This window comes from Mytilus trossulus, unplaced genomic scaffold (genome assembly GCF_036588685.1).
Source record: "Mytilus trossulus isolate FHL-02 unplaced genomic scaffold, PNRI_Mtr1.1.1.hap1 h1tg000110l__unscaffolded, whole genome shotgun sequence".
In the NCBI taxonomy this organism is placed as follows: Eukaryota; Metazoa; Mollusca; class Bivalvia; order Mytilida; family Mytilidae; genus Mytilus; species Mytilus trossulus.
This window is the reverse complement of record NW_026963297.1, coordinates 1,488,413-1,508,769: the sequence shown is the minus strand read 5'-3', so window position 1 is coordinate 1,508,769 and position 20,357 is coordinate 1,488,413. Positions and strand designations below refer to the sequence as shown.

Below are 20,357 nucleotides of genomic sequence, written 5' to 3'. Positions count from 1 at the left end.
TGTAAATTTGCTTTCGCAATTTTTTTGTTCTTCCCTCGCCGGGATTCGAACCCATGCTACTGTGATATCGTGACACCAAATCGCCTGCACTGCAGCCGTCCCGCTAGAACACACGACCACCTGGGCTCTCAATAAAGAGCTTTCGCTGGCAGTGTGTTACCTTTCCTCGTCAGTTTTAATCTAGCGGCGTACTACAGTACATGATATATAAGGCATGACGATGTTATTGTTACAGATCAGCTAAATTATCTATAGTAAAGGATCCTACAAATTAATGTACTATACAGTCACAGAAAATAATTATATTTATAAGTACGTCTGAGTCAGTGACAACTCTACAACAGATGTATCCATCGGATCGCCTTCAATGATGGTGATACATGGCTGTGTACATAATGTATATACAACTCGTCTAAACATCAACCCAACAATGTTAGATCTGTAAATTTGCTTTCGCAAATTTTTTGTTCTTCCCTCGCCGGGATTCGAACCCATGCTACTGTGATATCGTGACAACAAATCGCCTGCACTGCAGCCGTCCCGCTAGAACACACGACCACCTTGGCTCTCAATAAAGAGCTATCGCTGGCAGTGTGTTACCTTTCCTCGTCAGTTTTAATCTAGCGGCGTACTACAGTACATGATATATAAGGCATGACGATGTTATTGTTACAGATCAGCTAAATTATCTATAGTAAAGGATCCTACAAATTAATGTACTATACAGTCACAGAAAATAATTATATTTATAAGTACGTCTGAGTCAGTGACAAATCTACAACAGATGTATCCATCGGATCGCCATCAATGATGGTGATACATGGCTGTGTACATAATGTATATACAACTCGTCTAAACATCAACCCAACAATGTTAGATCTGTAAATTTGCTTTCGCAATTTTTTTGTTCTTCCCTCGCCGGGATTCGAACCCATGCTACTGTGATATCGTGACACCAAATCGCCTGCACTGCAGCCACCCCGCTAGACCACACCACCACCTGGGCTCTCAATAAAGAGCTTTCGCTGGCCGTGTGTTATATATATATTGAATTAAGTCCTATTGGCCAATTTGCAGACTATCTGTTTAAGTATGCTATTTATATTCTGCTGAATGTGTTATTTTGTGATCTTTGTGGAATTGAGATATGAAAGGAAAAAAAAATAAAATCGCAACCTATCTGTGAAAAGTGGCATTTCCACAAGCGTTTGTGATAATAAAAAAGAATGATTAATAGTAAAAGATATAAAGAAAAATCATTACTAAAATTGGAAAGTCAATATACTGGCGTAGCTTATTTTTTGAGTGAACTCAACCAAAAAATTAAAAAAAAATGTAGTTAAAATGATTCATATGATGGAGAAATGTGTGTGTATACTATTAGAAAAATAATAATTATATACCGAATGATATGTATTTAGGAAAATTGTTTGATTTCAAATTACAAATACAAATCCTCACGTGTTCCTGTAAAAATCTTGATGATTGTAATTATTAATTTAATTTTAAACATAATACCTAGTTTTGTTTTAAATACTGCGGATCTAATTACCTATTTCAGGATCGTATTTTATAAGATTTGTACTAGTAAATCAGTATCATAATAAACTTTAAAGTAAATACCAACTTTTGAATTGTTCCGTTTTGTTTTAAATATAATAGTTTGTTTCAAGACAATATCATTCATGCTTTCTTTCATGTGATTAAGAATTTTTAATAATAGGTTTATAATCAATGGGCTAGTGCAATTCCATACATAATCCCTTCAAAATATAATAATAAATATAAATCAATTGCTTTAAAAAAGCAATTGTAGGGGGTCTTTCCCCCTGTAAAATTAATTGAAGGGGGGTGTTTGTTTGTTTGTTTGTTTGTTTCTGTATGGGGTCTATATTATTGTTACCGGAGAAGTTTCATGTTTAGTTTGGAAAGTTTTTCTTTTATTTTAGGTACAGCGCGCGCGCCACATCACGTGACACGGGTTTATAATAACGAAAAGATAGTCTTTTTATTTCTTTTTAAGTGGGGACTTTGAACAGACAACATGTATAGAGACGGAATAAACACAATGTAATTTCTTTTGTCATTGTAGGAAATTGACATTTTGATGACAGTTCACAAGCAGTGCATGTTTTGGATTTAATTGATCCGGTGTAACTTTAAAACACATTTATTGATTAATTTCTGATAATGTACATTTTTCAGCACCTGTTTGTAACACAGATTAGTATTTCAAACTCGGAGCGGACATTTTATTGTAGGTTTTTACTGAGATTTACGGACCTAGCAAGTAGCAAGCTATTTTTACGGCATTGCCATTTCTTTTCTCTAGGAAAAGCTTTGAGAGATATCTGCACCAAGTTTTTTTATAAACGTTAAGTACATGTATGCCCTGCTGACTGCAAATTTTGAGGTCGATTGTACTTGTAGTTTCAGAGAACATGTGGATTTTTTTTCAGAAGTGACGTAAGAACAATATTAAATTTCAATTTTTCTTGAATAATTGAGAGTTTGTTCCTTCAATAAACTGTCATGATTAAACAGTCATACAGATTGATTGATTGATTGATTGATTGATTGATTGATAAGTTGGTTAGTTGGTTGGTTTGTTGGTTGGTTAAACACGTTGGATAGGGTCAATTGAAACACGGAAAAAGAAATAAAGAAGATCTTGGACCCTATATTAAACACATGAGACGGAAACATGATTGATTGATCATGATCATGATTGATTGATTGATTGATTGATTGATTGATTGATTGATTGATTGATTGATTGATTAGTTGGTTGGTTGGTTGGTTGGTTGGTTGGTTAAACACATTGGATAGGGTCAATTGAAACACGGAAAAAGACACAAAGAAGATCTTGGACCCTATATTGAACACATGAGACGGAAACATGATTGGTTGATCATGATCATGATTGATTGATTGATTGATTGGTTGGTTGGTTGGTTGGTTGAACCCTTTAAGAAACACATGAGACGGAAACGTGATTGATTGATTGATCATGATCATTATTGGTTGATTGATCATGATCATGATTGATTGATTGATTGATTGATTGATTGATTGATTGGTTGGTTGGTTGGTTGGTTGGTTGGTTGGTTAAACACATTGGATAGGGTCAATTGAAACACGGAAAAAGACACAAAGAAGATCTTGGACCCTATATTAAACACATGAGACGGAAACATGATTGGTTGATCATGATCATGATTGATTGATTGATTGATTGGTTGGTTGGTTGGATGAACCCTTTAAGAAACACATGAGACGGAAACGTGATTGATTGATTGATCATGATCATTATCGGTTGATTGATCATGATCATGATTGATTGATTGATTGATTGATTGATTGATTGATTGGTTGGTTGGTTGGTTGGTTGGTTGGTTGGTTGGTTGGTTGGTTGGTATGTTGGTTGGTTGGTTGAAATTCAAACACACATAAAACTGTTTAAATAGTGCCAAAACCACATAATTTGATGACCTTGACCTTTGACCTTGTAACCTTCGTCAAGGTCATTGCTCCACAAGGTCATTGCAAAAGACCCTATGGGTCAAGGACCTTTTGTTTAAGAGTTTTGCCTAAAAATGGCCCTTTAAAAACCATCGATGGGAGTTATGTCCCTTACATGATGGTAAAATCAATATAGTCATAATGTAAAAAAAGTTGCCCCTTGAAGTACCAAGCATTTTGCACTGCTTATTTTTTTTGTATCTATAACCGTTCAAGAGTTATAGGGAAATCAAAGACATATGAAAATCTAAAATATGACCTTGACCTTTGACCTTGACCTAATTTTCTAAGTTAGGAATCAGGGGACTCAAATAAAAACATTCCAGGGTTATACGGTTAACGGTTTATGAGTTAAAAAAACATACCGACAAATTTATTCCGAAAAGATAGATAACTCCTATAAAATTTCTTCGAATCGCTTCGATCCAAATACGCCAAAAATTACTGAGAATGTAACGAACAATTTTGTAAAATAAATTTGTCATAATCTTTAACGGTTGCGAAGGAGATGCCATAACAAGGAAAACAGTGTTTGGGGAGATAACTCCTACAAAGAAAAGTATTCGTTTACGCAGGGTAAATTTCAAAAGCGCATAAACTGTTCGATATCATATACAAAATATCTAAGCGACATATTGCGAAACAAATGTTTATCGCAAGAACAAAATTAGGCGGAAGAAAAAAAAAATAATCAGAACAAATACAATAGGCTTTCCACAGAAAAGTGGAAAGACCTAATAAAAACAAAAAAAACATGTTATTGATAACACCCTATCACGAGGAGTAATGTACCAAAAATTGCATCGATACTTAAATTCATATCCTTGTAAATCAAATTCCCTTATTTTTTCAAATATTTAGAACAATTTGACATAAGGTCATGCTGACTATCAATTTTTGTGAAACATTGCGCGCGTCTGACTTAAATATTAAATTGTTATTCCTGGCATCTATGACGAGTTTATTGATGCATTTGGAATATCTAATTTGCTCATTTTTAAAGGATGGCATTTTGTGGAAGTCGCATGGATACGTTTGGTATGGTTTTTTTTTCTTTCGGTGATTACAGCTGAATTTTGTGTATCCGGTGCAATTTGGGTACTATAACGTAAAATACTAGGGAGTCATCTTCACTGTGAAAGAAATTTCTGGCGATTGTTTTACAGTCTAAGGTTTTTCAAAAAGTCGTATGGACTGTTATTTCCAATTCCTGATTATTGCTTGATTGATTGATTGTTAATGTTTTACGGCTACTTCAAACATGGTACCTATATCGCAGCGCTAGCTTTTTGGAGCAGGCTTGAGTGCCCAAAACTACCACCGTCCTTTGGTAAATATTGAGCTACATGTAAACATCGTCTAACGTGTATTATATAGAATAGAAACAAATATGTAACTCGTTCTTCAATTTACAATTTATAATGAACACACGGTTTTGTTATCAGTAATAAAGCATCATCATTACATATACCCCATTGACTTACAACTATTAAAAAAACTAAATATTACATCACTTCCGAATAATACACAATTGTTTTTTGCAGATACCACCGTTGTCAACTATATTTTAACCGATAATTCTTTGAGCCTTAAAATTACATAAAAATACATTTTAAACTGATCGACCTCGAATCACTATTACTGATATCAATGTTAATTTTGATAGCAATGTCTATATAAGAGTTTGTTATAACAAGTTTGTAAAATTCATACCATCATTTATAAAAACAACACATCACTTTTCTGCACTCTAATTATTGTTATAAAAGGTTTATAAATGACTTTTTATGACACTTCTGAAGATAATTTATAACTACAAATAACACACAAATAATGATAGGATTATCCTTTCCATAGGTGAACTATCATTTAAAAAATCATATAAAGTGTCCGCAACTTGTAATTTAATATATTTTTACAGTACATTTGCGTTCCGTTACATTTTTAATCAATGGAAAAGGATTCCCGCCTTCGTGAGATAATAGCCTGATTCGCAAAGGTGATAAATGTACTAAATAACTTTGAATAAATGTTTACATCTGAATTTTACCGGGGTGAAAGGGTTGTTTTCGAGACAATTATACAGTAGTTAAACTAATTTGAACTATGATTCCATTGAACACAAAACGTATTTCCGTCTTTAATTTCCACTTAATTACCAGATAGTAATTTGAAATAAACGATATTTTATTTTTAGCCACAAATATCCATTAGCGAGAGAGTCGTCATGAAGCTCAATCGTAATCACTTCATGTAACGTACTAACGAATTAACATATCTATCGGTGATTTGTGCATTTGCCTTTGATGTGTACTCTCTGATAATGTCAATATCAGTGGACTGGTCGTAATATAAAAATTATTTGGTCAGTTCGCAATTGACATGAACGGTTTCACGGATCTACATAACTTTGATATACAAAATTGCTTTGGATATTTTTCGCACTTTTTTTGTTGGTGAATGAAACACTTTTCATTGTTTGGACGTAACAGTAGAGAAGAAATAGCCTTTTTGACCGATTGGTGTGAAGTTAAAAATTGAACAGAACATGTTTGAAAACCCGGATCAACTTATAAAAAGTTTGGGTTATCTGCACAATTATTGATAGGTATCGTTGCTATGCACAATTACGTATAACCAACATATTGTCCATGCTATGCTATAATTCGGAGTTTAGTATGGCGTCCATTATCACTGAACTAGTATAGATATTTGTTTAGGGGCCAGCTGAAGGACGCCTCCGGGTGCGGGAGTTTCTCGCTGCATTGCAGACCTATTGGTGACTTTCTGCTTTTGTCTGTTCTATGGTCGGATTGTGGTCACTTTGACACATTCCCCATTCTCAATTTTATTTTGATCTGTGATTTTATTCCGTCATAGCCTGGTGCCAAGAAGTTTTTTTTTTTGTTTCTTAAGAAGTATATCTTTTACCTGTTTAGTAAATATAAAGTGTTACGATTCATATTTATATGCAACACAATGAAAAGAGACCAAAAAGGTACCACAATCGCATGCGATAATCTAGAAAAAATGAAATGTACAAGTTTTCGACATATTACGTGGACCATCATATACAATTCTTATCAGAAGATGTGGTTTCATTGTCAACATACATGAGTAGACAGATATTCGTAGAACAAAGAACACATAAGCAAACAGATTAGAATTGTTACTAACTCCGAAATAAATAAACACTTAAATAACTTTTTGCCACATGAATTCTGGATCCGAATATGTGACTATTGTAATTAATTTGTTCTCAAAGTCACAGACGGAGTGAGATCTCAATCGTTCCCGTTACCTCTAGCCTTTGTGGAATAAAGAAACACACATCAATACGCACAGTGTATGGGTTTGAACTCTCAACCACAGGATTGCCAACCACTCAGATACACTCAGGAACGAAACTTCCATCAGTAACGACATCGCACCAGTGGATGAAAACAGACCAAAATGATACCAAACTTACAATTTGGTAGATAACAGTGAAATTAAAGAAATATATTTTAAAAACAGTTGTATAGTACGTTTTCCCTATGTGTGTTAAGTTATTTTTAGGCTGACGCCGACAAATTAAATATCTATTGGATATCTTTTAAAAATATATATTTAGTACATGTTATAGGTTGCGCTTTGTAAATACAGCTGTTTCTCAAAACTCGCCTCTTTTGGGGAGATCTTGAATATTCATAGAAAAATAATTTTGTTTACATACTGGTTCCCAGATATGCTCCCTGTGTTCCATCTCACAAAGACATAACTTGGGAATGTAACCTGTAAATAAACATGTGCATATTGTTTACATTGAAATATGTGGTAACCTTTCATTCGAGGTAGGGGTAGTTAAGAAAATAAGTGTTAGTTTAAACTCTGAGAAGTTCAGGGCATATAAACGTTGAAAATATGCCGCACAGCTCTATATTTTGACCTTTGAAAACAATTGTGATGCATATATACTTTCAATTCTAGGATAAGATTTTTTTCAAAACTTCATAGTAAAAGTGGTACAGTTTAAGACGTAAAAGGAGTTCCTAAGGGAAATTGCATTGTCAATATATACAGAAATGCAACCTATAAGTAGTGTATAACAATATCCACCATATGTTTATAGGTTTATATAAATGTCCCAGACCATATGACGATTTGGACCGTATGCAGAATGAAAACAGACCACAATGATACGTTCCTGATCGTATGCGTATAAACGTGCATTATAGGACAAACAGGAACCATATATGTATTTGGACTGTATGGGTAAATTTTAAAAGAACATTTATTGGAATTTACAAATTAATATTATTACAATTAGTTAAATGAAGTGAAATATATCATCAGCCCTACATAATAATCTGGAAATATTATATCAACAACTGGTATTATAAGGGTAACAAAGCTACTTTATTCATTCTTTGCATTACTTTTCGACACGTTTTTATTATATTTTCTCATTGTATTTTCGACGGATTTTTAAAAAAAATATTGTTTAGATTCTTTTACGGTTTTTGTAGTAAACTTGCTCAATATTGTACAATCTTTTCTTTCGAATTATGTTTAATTCTAATAACTTCAATATTCAAAGTAAAACTCTACCAAAAGTTTTAAACAACAAAGTGAGTCGCCAGGCACCGGGACATAAATCCAAAAGATTCATGAGCCGTTGGAATGAAATTATGTTTAACTGTTCAATCCAGCTTCTTCAACTGTTCCTTTCTTTTACAACCACAAATTACAAACAAATTGTAAATGAAATATCAGATATCTGATACTCTTCAACTTCGTACTTTATTTGGCTATTAAAACTTATTTTGGATTTGAGCGTCACTGATGAGTCTTTTGTAGACGAAACACGCGTCTGGCGTATATATAAAATTTAGTCCTGATATTTATGATAAGTTTATATCATCAACACTAGTAACATTTCTCGTGACGATTTAGCAATAGTTAAACGTCGCCTCGCAGATATTGAACAAATTGAACTATCGAAACATAAAGAAAAACAAAGGAATAAATGTCAAAGAGATAAAATGCACACTGTCCATTTGAATCAGCATATGAATGATATTAATACAACAAACCATAAGATCCCTAGAAAAAGAAAATTTAAAAGACGGAAACAAAAAACAGAAAGCATTGTTGTAAATTTGTCATCTAAAGAACTTACACGTGCTGAGGAATCTCTTCTAAGTAAAGGTTTAAACTTCTGTCCTATCCCATCAACTGTAAACAACTTTTTAGCTAGACGAAGACCTAGACCAATTCGCTAGACGTTTACGCTTGAAAGATTTTTTTCTACAATAGGGGCAAGAAAAACCTTGAAGAAGCCGGATTAACAGATTCAGATACTGACACCAATGAAGAAGTCACGCCCACCCCAAAATTTAGGAAAACAAGTTCATGGAAACCACCAAAGAGTAAACATGATAACTTGGAGTCATTCATTAACTACGTGAGGTCTGATATAAAGTCCTGTATAACAAATACAAGAAATTATAATTTATCCAAGTCAGAATGTATAGCTTTGAAAGCGTTAAAAGATCAAGAGGATATTGTAATAAAACCTGCCGACAAAGGGGGCGCTGTGGTTATCATGAATAACACAGATTATATAGCAGAGGGGAATCGCCAACTTTCTAACTCCATTTTTTATAGACAATTAACCACAGATCCAACGCTTAATACTATTCGAAGGATCAACACCGTCTTTCAAGAGATGTTCGACAATAAGCATATAGACAATGACACCTTTGATTATCTCCGACCTCTTGAGAACGAAGCAAAGGCCGGACGATTCTATATGTTGCCTAAAATACATAAAACGGGCAATCCAGGTCGACCAATTGTGTCAGCGAATAGTCATCCAACTGAAAAGATATCAGAATTTGTAGACCATCATCTTAGACCTCATGTGAAATAACTACCCTCATTCATTCAAGATACAACTGATTATCTCAAGAAAATGGCAAGCCTCAATCCTTTACCAAGCAATACTATACTTGCATTCATGGACGTGTCTTCTTTATATACCAACATTCCACAAGACGAAGGAATAGCAGCGTGTGAAGATGCATGGAACACTCGTAGTGAAAAAAATCCTCCTACTGAGTGCCTTGTTACACTTCTGAAACTAGTACTGGAGAATAACAACTTCTCTTTCAATGAAAAACACTATCTCCAGATAGACGGTACTAGTATGGGCACAAAAATGGCCCCGTCATATGCCAACATATTTATGGGCCAACTTGAAAAACGCCTCTTGGCTAGTGCTCCATATCAGCCCTTATCATGGTTCCGATTCATTGACGATATTGATTTCAAATGGAGAGATTCACAACAACATCTCAATGAATTTCTAGAACAATGTAACTCTTTCCACCATTCAATAAAATTTACATATGAATCATCTATGGTGAAAATTAACTTCCTCGATACTACGAGTTACATCAAGAACGGAACCATTATAACGGACCTTCATTTCAAACGAACGGACAAACATCAATTCCTTTCTCCTAAAAGTTGCCATCCTAAACACTGCTTCCGTGGTATCCCATTCAGCCAGGCATTGCGAATCAAGAGAATATGCTCTACTGAAAATACGAAAAATTCTGGACTTGGACAACTTCGTAAACATCTAGTTGTTCAAGGATACAATAACAACATCATTGATAGCGCTTTCGAAAGAGCAAACAGAACTAGTCGCCAAGAACTTCTTGAGTACAAAGATAAGAATAAAGCAGCTAACAGAACACCCCTTGTACTCACTTACCATCCTGATTTTAAAAATGTGTCATCCATTGTTCAGAAGCATTGGGAAATTATAGAAAATAAATTTAAATCTAAAAAAAGTTTTTTCATCACCACCAGTCATGGCCTTCAGAAGACCTAAAAACATCCGTGACAAATTAGTGACATCTGTATTAGCAAAGCAGCCTAATCCTAATCCATCGCCCGGTTGCTACAAACAATGTGGTCGAAGGAATTGTTTGTGTTGTAAATCTGCCAATACAAGCAGTTCTTTCATCAGCTCCATTACTAAACAACATTATACCATCTACTCTTATTCCAACTGTTAAACGGAAACTCAATTTATATATTAACATGTGACACTTGTGGCATTCAGTATGTGGGAGAAACAATGGACAAATTTAATATTCGGCTCAATAACCATCGTTCATCGTACAAAACCAACAAAAACTGTCCTCTCACAAGACATCTTAGTTCAACGAAACATCCTTTTGCTAATGTTACTTTCCAAATTATAGAAGTCAACACCGAGTGGGACACCACGGCGAGGAGAAGAGAAAACTTTTGGATCCACCAACTCCACACTTTAGAACCTGATGGTCTTAACGAAAAAGACGAAAACAGATACAAGAAAGATAAAGAATAATTTAAAAACAAAGCATCGTCCTTTTTATCCCGTAATATTGGCCAATGGACGTTGCTAACTTCAACTACCAATTATGTATTTTCAAGGTAGCTAGGTCCAAGTGCAACATATACATTAAGCTGCAAAATGTTCTTATTTTCAAAGCAGCTAAATTCAATTGCTCATAGACATTGAGCTGCAATTTTTTTTTATTTTCAAGGCAGCTAAGTGCAACACATACATTGAGCTGCAAAAGTTTCTTATCATCTTCATCCGATTTCACCTGGATAGATGCACGCTTGATAACGCTAGTTGGTCTAGCGAAATATTGCGTTTATTTTCATCATTTTGTTAATATTTTAAACATTCTTATATTTACATGCTAAATAGTGTGTTAAAATTACATTGTTAGGCAATTATATATATATATATATATATATATACAAAAAAAGTTTCTTTTATATATGGGATCGGTACATTACATATCGGGTGAAAGCGAAGCTCGAATCCGAATATGGAATTTACTGACTCCATTTATATCGTATTAGGTCACTAGCACAGTATGTGACGAATTTATCTTACCGACTATCTTAAATGTGATATTAAGACTTGTGGTCTATAAAAGTGATCAAGTCTTCAATACTGTTAGTATTATGAACCAACTGCCATATGTCTATTTAAAAACAAGAGCCAACAATAAAAACTTGTTAGCTTTAAATGTGTTGTATGGAATTAGTTCCAATCATTCAACCCGTCAGTGGCATTATTTAATCTGTGTACTTTCTGGGATTGTAGTGTTGATGGTTTACTTTTATCTTTTTTTAATTCCATTTTGCAACTCAGAAATTGAATGAAGATTATCGGCCGTTGTGTTTCCTAATCATAATTAATATAATTGTAGTTTGTTTTAAGTGTATATATACGACAGTTCCTAGCTATTTACTAAGTTAACGATTTAAAGTAGATTCTGTTTTGCTTAGTAAATTCTTACATACGTTTGCATACAGCCAGTAATGAGTATATATATATTTTGTAAATTTGCCAATCAATTTTCATTGTTGCCACAAAGAAAGCATGAACCTTGTAGATGTCTGTAATTTCATATGATTGTATACTTTTAACATCTGTAAAATTCAATACAAAAGAAATATTTCTCAACTGTCAAGGAGAACACATTTCTCTGATTGAAATCAATCTCTCTCAAGAGAGACATCATTAAAATGAGAATTAAAACAGAGATTTAAATCTATTAATATGTTAATGCCTTTTTAATGCAATTATTACCTTGAGTCTTATGTTTTGTTTTGACCAGATACAAGAGATGAGATTGTTCAATTCATTCACACACATGGAACATGCATATGATGAATAAACCACTCAAGTGTTTTGACAACTATGATCGATTGCTTTAAAATTGCAATTCTAACCGTAATTCTTAATGTTAAATTATAGATTTAATCTCTTCTACGTCAAATAAATAAACCATCAATTCAAATTCTTAAATCGGCAATCCAACCCATATTATTCGTATTATTCTGCATTAATATACAACAGTATGCTGTAATTTGCGTAATTTTGTTGTGTGATGTTCTGGTCACCTTAGGCTATAATGAAAAATAAGGTTTCAACTCAGAAGTCCATAAAAGCGCTTCCGACGCATGCTATTTATACATGTATGAAAAAAACCTTCAAATTGAAAAACAGTTTGTCTGATCTATTTTTCAGTTTTGGACACTAAAATATGTTTAAATAACAGTAGAGTAAAAGTCGTTTTAGGGATCCTTTATTTTGACATGTTTCAATAATAGTCCTATAACTTCGATAGCATTTCAACCAAATGTGAGCCTATTTAGGACCAGTTCCCTACATGCAACGACACTTATTAAACTATATTTTTCGTTAGATATAGGATGTTGGGACGTACGATAGGTAAAATTATAGTACCACTAGGTGGAAGGAGTTAACAAAATATTCTAAATATATGGCATGGTAGTCAGAAGAAAAAATACCCCTAAGTTTTGTTAAAGTACTCCTACACCCCGCCCCCACCGGTACAGTTTTAAAATTACAATGTTGAATTGATTAACATAAGAAAATACCAAAGCAAATAAATGCTGATGCTCGTTATTAACTTGTGAATCATCGCCTTTTCCTATGTACTATTCATTATCACCTTGTGATGTGTCCATACACCGGAGTTAGAATCATGATGGAACGGTTATTTTAGCGTATATTTGCGTTTTGGCCCTGGGTGTCGAGTGACCAATATGGGTATATCTTTCAAGTTTGTTTACTGTTTAATGGTCATTATTATTTCTACAATATATTGGATGCAAAACTGCAGATTTATTTTCTTGATATATATTAATGTGATAAAATGTGTATGTAGATGAACTAAACGATCTACTTGTATATATTTAGTTGATTTTAAGAGCAGATTATGGAGTGTGGCGTACAAGAGTACCTCTACCCAACAGACACGTTCATAGCCTCCAATTCTAGATCTTAGCCTTAATCTAGTATACACAATTAATCAGATAGAGAGAGAGAGACCGTTTAATTTCCCCAAAAAAAATTTTTGCTATCAGTGTAAAAGCACGAGCATTTAACTTCAGGGGGTTATGACTTTTCCTAAACAAATATTCTGATTCCCAATTTGACAAAAAAGTATTGTGGTCAAGCAGATTAATGCTGTTTTAGCGGATCAACCAAAGACTCTTTATTGTTATTGTTTAAATGTAATACGTGCTTCCTTTACGTTCGTTCGTACCTTTTGGCAAAATGTAAAAAAGCTCTATGAAAAGAGTATATTGATATTTGGTCTCAAGATTGAATGGAATTGAGTGTTTAATTCTAAAATACCGGGATGTTTCGATTTTGTGTTTATTGCAAATAATTACGTTTATAAGATTAAAACAAATGATTACAATCCAACAGGCGGATACTTACTAACTACATGGCTCCAGATAACTGTTTCCCTGTCAATTGTGTAATATCTGGACAGATACAAAATTGAAACCTTAAATATAGTGGTTTCTCATATACACAATATCATAAAAGAGGGACGAAAGATACCAGAGGGACATAAGTTGCCATTTAAATTTCAGTATAATTTCAAAAATGGACGATGAAATATCAAATAATTATACAAAATTTAATGTTGACATTTTAGATTTGTGGCTGTTTCTCCCTACATTTATCAAAATGTGTGACTCTTTACCTTCCAAATTAATGACGTTTTTCCCTTGACTCTTTTTCCGTGAACCTATTTCAACTAGATAAGGTATGCCATAACTGTGAAATAGTTTCGATATTTGAACGAACGAAACTTCGTTTAAGTGCATCATAGAAAAGAGAAATACATTATCTTGTTCTTTTTTAATTTACATTTTTAATGACCACAAGCTTTCTCTAACCAACTATAACTAAACTCATTTTATATATCCCATCAATACAGCAGTTCTAGATATTAGACCACCTTCGAATAATGCAAAAGACATTTCGTTTTCAGATATTAAAGACGTCAACATTATTTTAACTATCAACCCAAATACATTTCATTCTTTTATTTTCTATATTTTAGTATAGCCTAAATATTGAATTGAAACTGATACACTTCGTCTCACTTTTATTGATATCAATGTTGATTTTTGTTATACCAATGTCCATTCATGACTTTGTTATTACAAGTTTAGAAATTTTATACCATAATTTATATAAGGTTTTATACAAAAAGAGACGGATGTTCGAAGTGGGATTAATCTGTATAAATTTGACAGTTTGTGATCGGTGATAAAATTTATAAAGCTAATGTGAATGATAATTTTGCTTTAATCATTATGTTTGGCTTACTTAACGTTTAAGTAAACAAAATCGTTATTGTGTAGAGAAATTTAAATTACCTTTCATTACACTTTTGACGATAATTTGTAGTTAACGAATAATGGTAAGTTTGTTTCATTTATTTTGTTTGGTTAAATAGACGTTCTAATAAAGACAATCTTTAATTTGTAGATTTTTTTAGTACACACTTGAAGATAATTCATAGTTTACGGTAATAATAGTAATCTGTCGAAAAGTCAACTTTCATTTAACAAATCATACAGATGTCCGCAACTAGTAATTTAAGACATTTCTAAAGTACATTTGCGTTCCGTTACACTCTTTTTATGAATCGAAATGGACACATGCCTTCGTGAGCTTATAGCATGACTAGCATGACTCGCCAAGACGATAAATTTTCCAAACAATTTTGATTAAATGTTTTCATTTCACTTGCAATGGGTTGAAAGGGTTGTTTTCGAGACATTTTTACAGTTGTTTGACTTATTTGAACTATTATTCATTTGAACCTGAACTATATAATTTCTGTCTTTTATTTCCAATTAAAGTTCAGCCATATTGTCGTCAACATTGAAGATAGTAATTTGAAATATTTTATTTTAGGTCAAATATGTCAAATAGCGAGAGTCTCGTAATAAAGCAAAATCGTACTCACTTCATGTAATTTCGTACTAAACAAATAAACCTACAATGTACATGGCGTTGTCAGTTTATTTTCGACTTATGAGTCTGAATGTCCCTTGGGAATCATTTGCTTCCTTTTCACGACGTAAAGGTGATTCTTTGACATCTTCATAGTTTGTTGTTTATCATATACTAGTTACCAGTTTGCAACAATTTGCATTATGACTTTTTGATTTTACCGTTTGGTGAAGGACTGTCCTTTTTAATATAACTTTTACTGTCAGGTCTGTTATTCATTTGACGTGACTTTGTACTATTGCATCCAATCATACATTGAACGAAACAATTATTTTATTTGTACATGTGTGACGTTGTTGTTATTGCTTTTGGTTGGAGGCTTACTTATGTAGTAATTGTGTCTTAAATTCATACAGCATAAATATTATGTATATATATGTTTAGTCCTTAATTTATTTTATGTATTACATTTTGGCGATGAATTATATGAATATATGACGAACATGGTTGACTTTGTTACCATAGAGTGTTTATCTATGGAGGAAAAAACACATAACAGGAGGTACATATAATAGGAAAATGAAAAAAAGCAAATGATAGTTACTAATGAAATGTAAATTATGAACTGATAGGTATCATATAATTGTTTAGAAATTTTATCTGTTTGTTCACCTTTTTGTCGTCTGTGATATACTTATCAAAGTATATTTAGAAACATAGAACAAGACATATGCTAGTTTGAAAAATGCTACCAATGTAAGCATGTCAAACAATTTTCGTTGATGAAGGGTCTAAATACAGCACAAACAACATTTTCCAAAATACCAAAAAAGTGTTGAATGTCTGGAAGTACCTATCAGCCACGTTTGTCTATTCCCCAGGACCCAACACATCGTGTTTCTGCAGTACAGAACAGGACAAACTCTATAATATTCCGTGGCTCATATGAAGGGTGGGTGCTTCGTCAGGGGTCCTGACCCAATCCTTCATATTGTACTAAGCTTTGACTACCGATCTAGTCAGTATTTCTTTTAAGTTCCGATGTCTACTATATGCCACCATTGGTGGTTTTGGAAATAGCTCCCTACATTTCGCATTGCGAACTAGTATTTTATGTTTTCGTAAAGCTTTATTTATATTTCCTAACGAGAAGTGATATTTAGTTACACATACTAGTGGTATCTGCTTGTCAGATTCTTGTTTAAAACGGAGTAACTCTGGTCGTTCGATATTGAGAGCCGATTCACAGTTACGACGTATTTCACACCCTACCCCACCCTTTATAAAATATGTTGTACGGCAAAAACGTTGTCTGCACTAGGTGGAAATGGAGCTGCGTAGCTGAGGTTAACATGAGAAAAATTCTAGGGTGTTGTTCGTCTTAGTTTTTTCTTCTTTTAAAGTAGGTCCAAAGTTGGGGTCGGACACCCAACCCCAACCTTACAGAAAAAATCAAAACAATGTTCTACGGCAATACTTTCGTCCGCACTAGGTGAAAAGGGAAGCTTGGTAGCTGATGTATACTTGATAAAAAATGCAGAGTTTTCTTCGGCTTAGTTTATTTTTTAAGTAGGTCCAAAGCTGGGTTGCTGTGTTTTACTTGAGAAAAAACACAGGTTGTTCTTCGGCTTAGTTTATTCTTTTTAAAAGAAAGTGCAAAGTTGGGGCCGGCCACTCCACCCCACTACCTTACAGAAAAAATAATAAAGAATGTTCTATGTCAAATCATTGTCCACAATAGGGGCAAAGGGGAGCTGTGTAGCTGTGGTCTACTTGAGAAAAAACACAGTGTGTCCTTCGGCTTAGTTTATTGTTTTTCATGTAGGTTCAAGGATTGAGTCGGACAGTCTTCTCACCTTGAAGTTTTCCATGCAGAAAAGTTAAAACAAAATGTTCAACGGCAAAACTTGTGTCTGCACTAGGTGCAAAGAGACGCTGGGTAGCTGAGGTATACTGGAGAAGAAACCAAAGGTGTTCTTCGGCACAGTGTTTTTTTAACGTAGGTCCAAATTTAGGGTCAGACACCCAACCCCGCTACCTTACAGAAAAGTTAATAAAAAATATTGTACGGCAATACCTCTCTACGCACTAGGTTTAAAGAAAGGCCGGTTTGCTGTGGTTTACTAGAAAAAAAAACACAGGGTGTTCTTCGGCTTAGTTTATTCTTTTTAAAAGAAAGTGCAAAGTTGAGGCCGGACACCCTATCCAACTACCTTACAGAAAAACAAATTAAAAATTGTTCTATGTCAAATCATTGTCCACAACTTGATAAAAAATCCAGGGGGTTTTTAGGCTTAGTTTTGATTTTTAGTAGGTCCACAGTTGGGGTCGGACACCCTACCCCAACCTTACAGAAAAGTTAATAAAGCAAAATGTTCTACGGCAATACATTTGTCTGCACTAGGTGCAAAGGGAAGGTTGGTAGCTGAGGTCTATATGAGAAAAAAATCAAGGGTGTTTTTCGGCTTAGTTTTGTTGTAAGTAGGTCCACAGCTGGGGTTGGACACCCTACCCCAACCTTACAGAGAATTTAATAAAAAAAAAATGTTCTACGGCAATACTTTTGTCAGCACTAGATGCAAAGGGAAACTGGGTAGCTGAGATCTACTTGATAAAAAATCCAGGGTGTTCTTCAGCTTGGTTTTTCTTTTAAAGTAGGGGTCGGACACCCTACCCATCCTTACAGAAAAGTTAATAAAAAATGTTCTACGGCATTACTTGTCTGCACTAGGTGCAAAGGGAAGCTGAGGTCTACTTGAGAAAACATCCAGGGTGTTGTTCGGCTTATGTTTTATTTATTTTTAAGTAGGTCCAAAGTTCGGGTCGGACACCCTACCCCATCCTTACAGAAAAGTTAATAAAAAATGTTCTACGGCAAAACTTTTGTCTGTACTAGGTGCAAAGGTAAGCTGGGTAGCTGAGATCTCCTTGATAAAAAATCCAGGGTGTTCTTCGGCTGAGTTTTGTTTTTAAGTAGGTCCAAAGCTTGGGTCGGACACCCTACCCCACCCATTAAGAAAAGTTGATAAAAATATGTTCTCCGGCAAAACATTTGTCCGCACAAGCTAGAAATGGAGCTGGGTAGCTGAGGTCAACATGATTAAAATTCTTGGGTGTTGTTCGGCTTAGTCTTTTTCTTTTAAAGTAGGTTCAAAGTTAGGGTCGGACACCCTACCCACCCTTACAGAAAAGTTAATAAAAAATGTATTACGGCAATACTTTTGTCTGCACTAGGTGCAAAGGGAAGCTGAGGTCTACTTGAGAAAAAATCCAGGGTGTTTTGCGGCTAAGTTTTGTTTTTAAGTAGGTCCACAGTTGGGGTCGGACACCCTACGATCCCCAACCTTACAGAACAGTTAATAAAAAAAATGTTCTACGGCAATACTGTTGTCTGCACTAGGTGCAAAGGTAAGCTTGGTAGCTGAGATCTCCTTGATAAAAAATCCAGGGTGTTCTTCGGCTTAGTATTTTTTTAAAGTAGGTCCAAATTTAGGTCGGACACCCTACCACCCATTAAGAAAAGTTAATAAAAATATGTTGTACGGCAAAACTTTTGTCCGCACTAGTTGGAAATGGAGCTGGGTAGCTGAGGTCAACATGATTAAAAATCTAGTGTGTTGTTCGGCTTAGTTTTTTCTTTTAAAGTAGGTCCAAAGTTGGGGTCGGACACCCTACCCACCTTTACAGAAAAGTTAATAACAAATGTTCTACGGCAATACGTTTGTCTGCACTAGAGGCAAAGAGAAGCTTAGGTCAACTTGAGAAAAAATGCAGGGTGTTGTTCGGCTTATTTTTTATTTATTTTTAACAAGTGTGGACACAGATGAGTGTGGATAGTATGTTTGGGTGTTTGACAGTGTTTTATGATAAATGTAGTTCTATGATTTTCCTATATTTGTTATTAACTGTGTTGCAGGATGACAATAAACCTGAGCATAAGGAGTGTTGTTTATTTATATATTTAGTTTAGCATTTATGTTCAAGACGGGCATGGAAGAGACACTAATTGCATTAGTTACCAAATGATTATGATAGGATATGTTCCACATCTTTGATTTTAGATACATTTTATAATTAGGAGAGCAACACATAATAGGTTCAATTTTTCGTGATTTTTTAAAATTGGGAGATGATATCTGAAAACATAATATAAGGAGCCTGTAATTCAGTGGTTGTCGTTTGTTTATGTGTTACATACTAGTATTCGTTTTTTCGTGATTTTTTGTACATAAATAAGCCTGTTATTTTTCTCCTTTGAATTGTTTTAAATTGTCATTTCGAGACCTTTTATAGCTGACTATGCTGTATTAGCTTTGCTCATTGTTGAAGTTGTGCGGTGACCTGTAATTGTTTATATCTATGTCATTTTGGTCTGTTGGGGAGAATTGTCTCATTGGCAATCATATCACATCTTTTTTTATATGTATTTGCTAACTATTTGTATGGTTCTATTTATATATCTTTGTGGTGGCTTGTCAGTATCATTAGTAAAACACTTTAAAATGTTGAATTGATCCTCAAATTAGAAGACATTTATTGGTTTTTAGTTATGACAATGCATAACATGATGCTTGGGCCTGATGAGCTAGAAAGTAAGCTTCTGTGCTGTTTTCTATCAATTCTTTGATAATATCTCCTTGAAAGCTGGTGAAAGCAAAACAAAGTTTTGACCAATATAAAAATGATATCACCGAAAGAACCTTTGTGAGCATGCTTCAAAGACTCATAACTGCTCCAAAAGTTATCTGAAAGAATTTCAAGCATATCAAGTGGATATTATAAACATTTACTTAATATGTCCTAATATCTAAAAAGTTATAGTATTCAATATGGAAATGGTATTGCAAAATTATTCTCTTTTCATTTTTTTTGGTTAATATGTGGATACAAATATAAGTGATACCAATACAGTACTTGTTGTGCTATGAAAGTGTTACTGTTGTAATTAACATTTACTGTTACAATGTTAATTCACACAAAATAA

General features: G+C 33.9%; 1 long non-coding RNA gene across 1 annotated transcript in view; it reads left to right on the top strand.

Moving 5' to 3' along the window:
* LOC134700061 (uncharacterized) overlaps nt 1–20,357 on the top strand; it is a 123,910-nt gene that overhangs the window by 67,955 nt on the left and 35,598 nt on the right. The window lies entirely within an intron of this gene.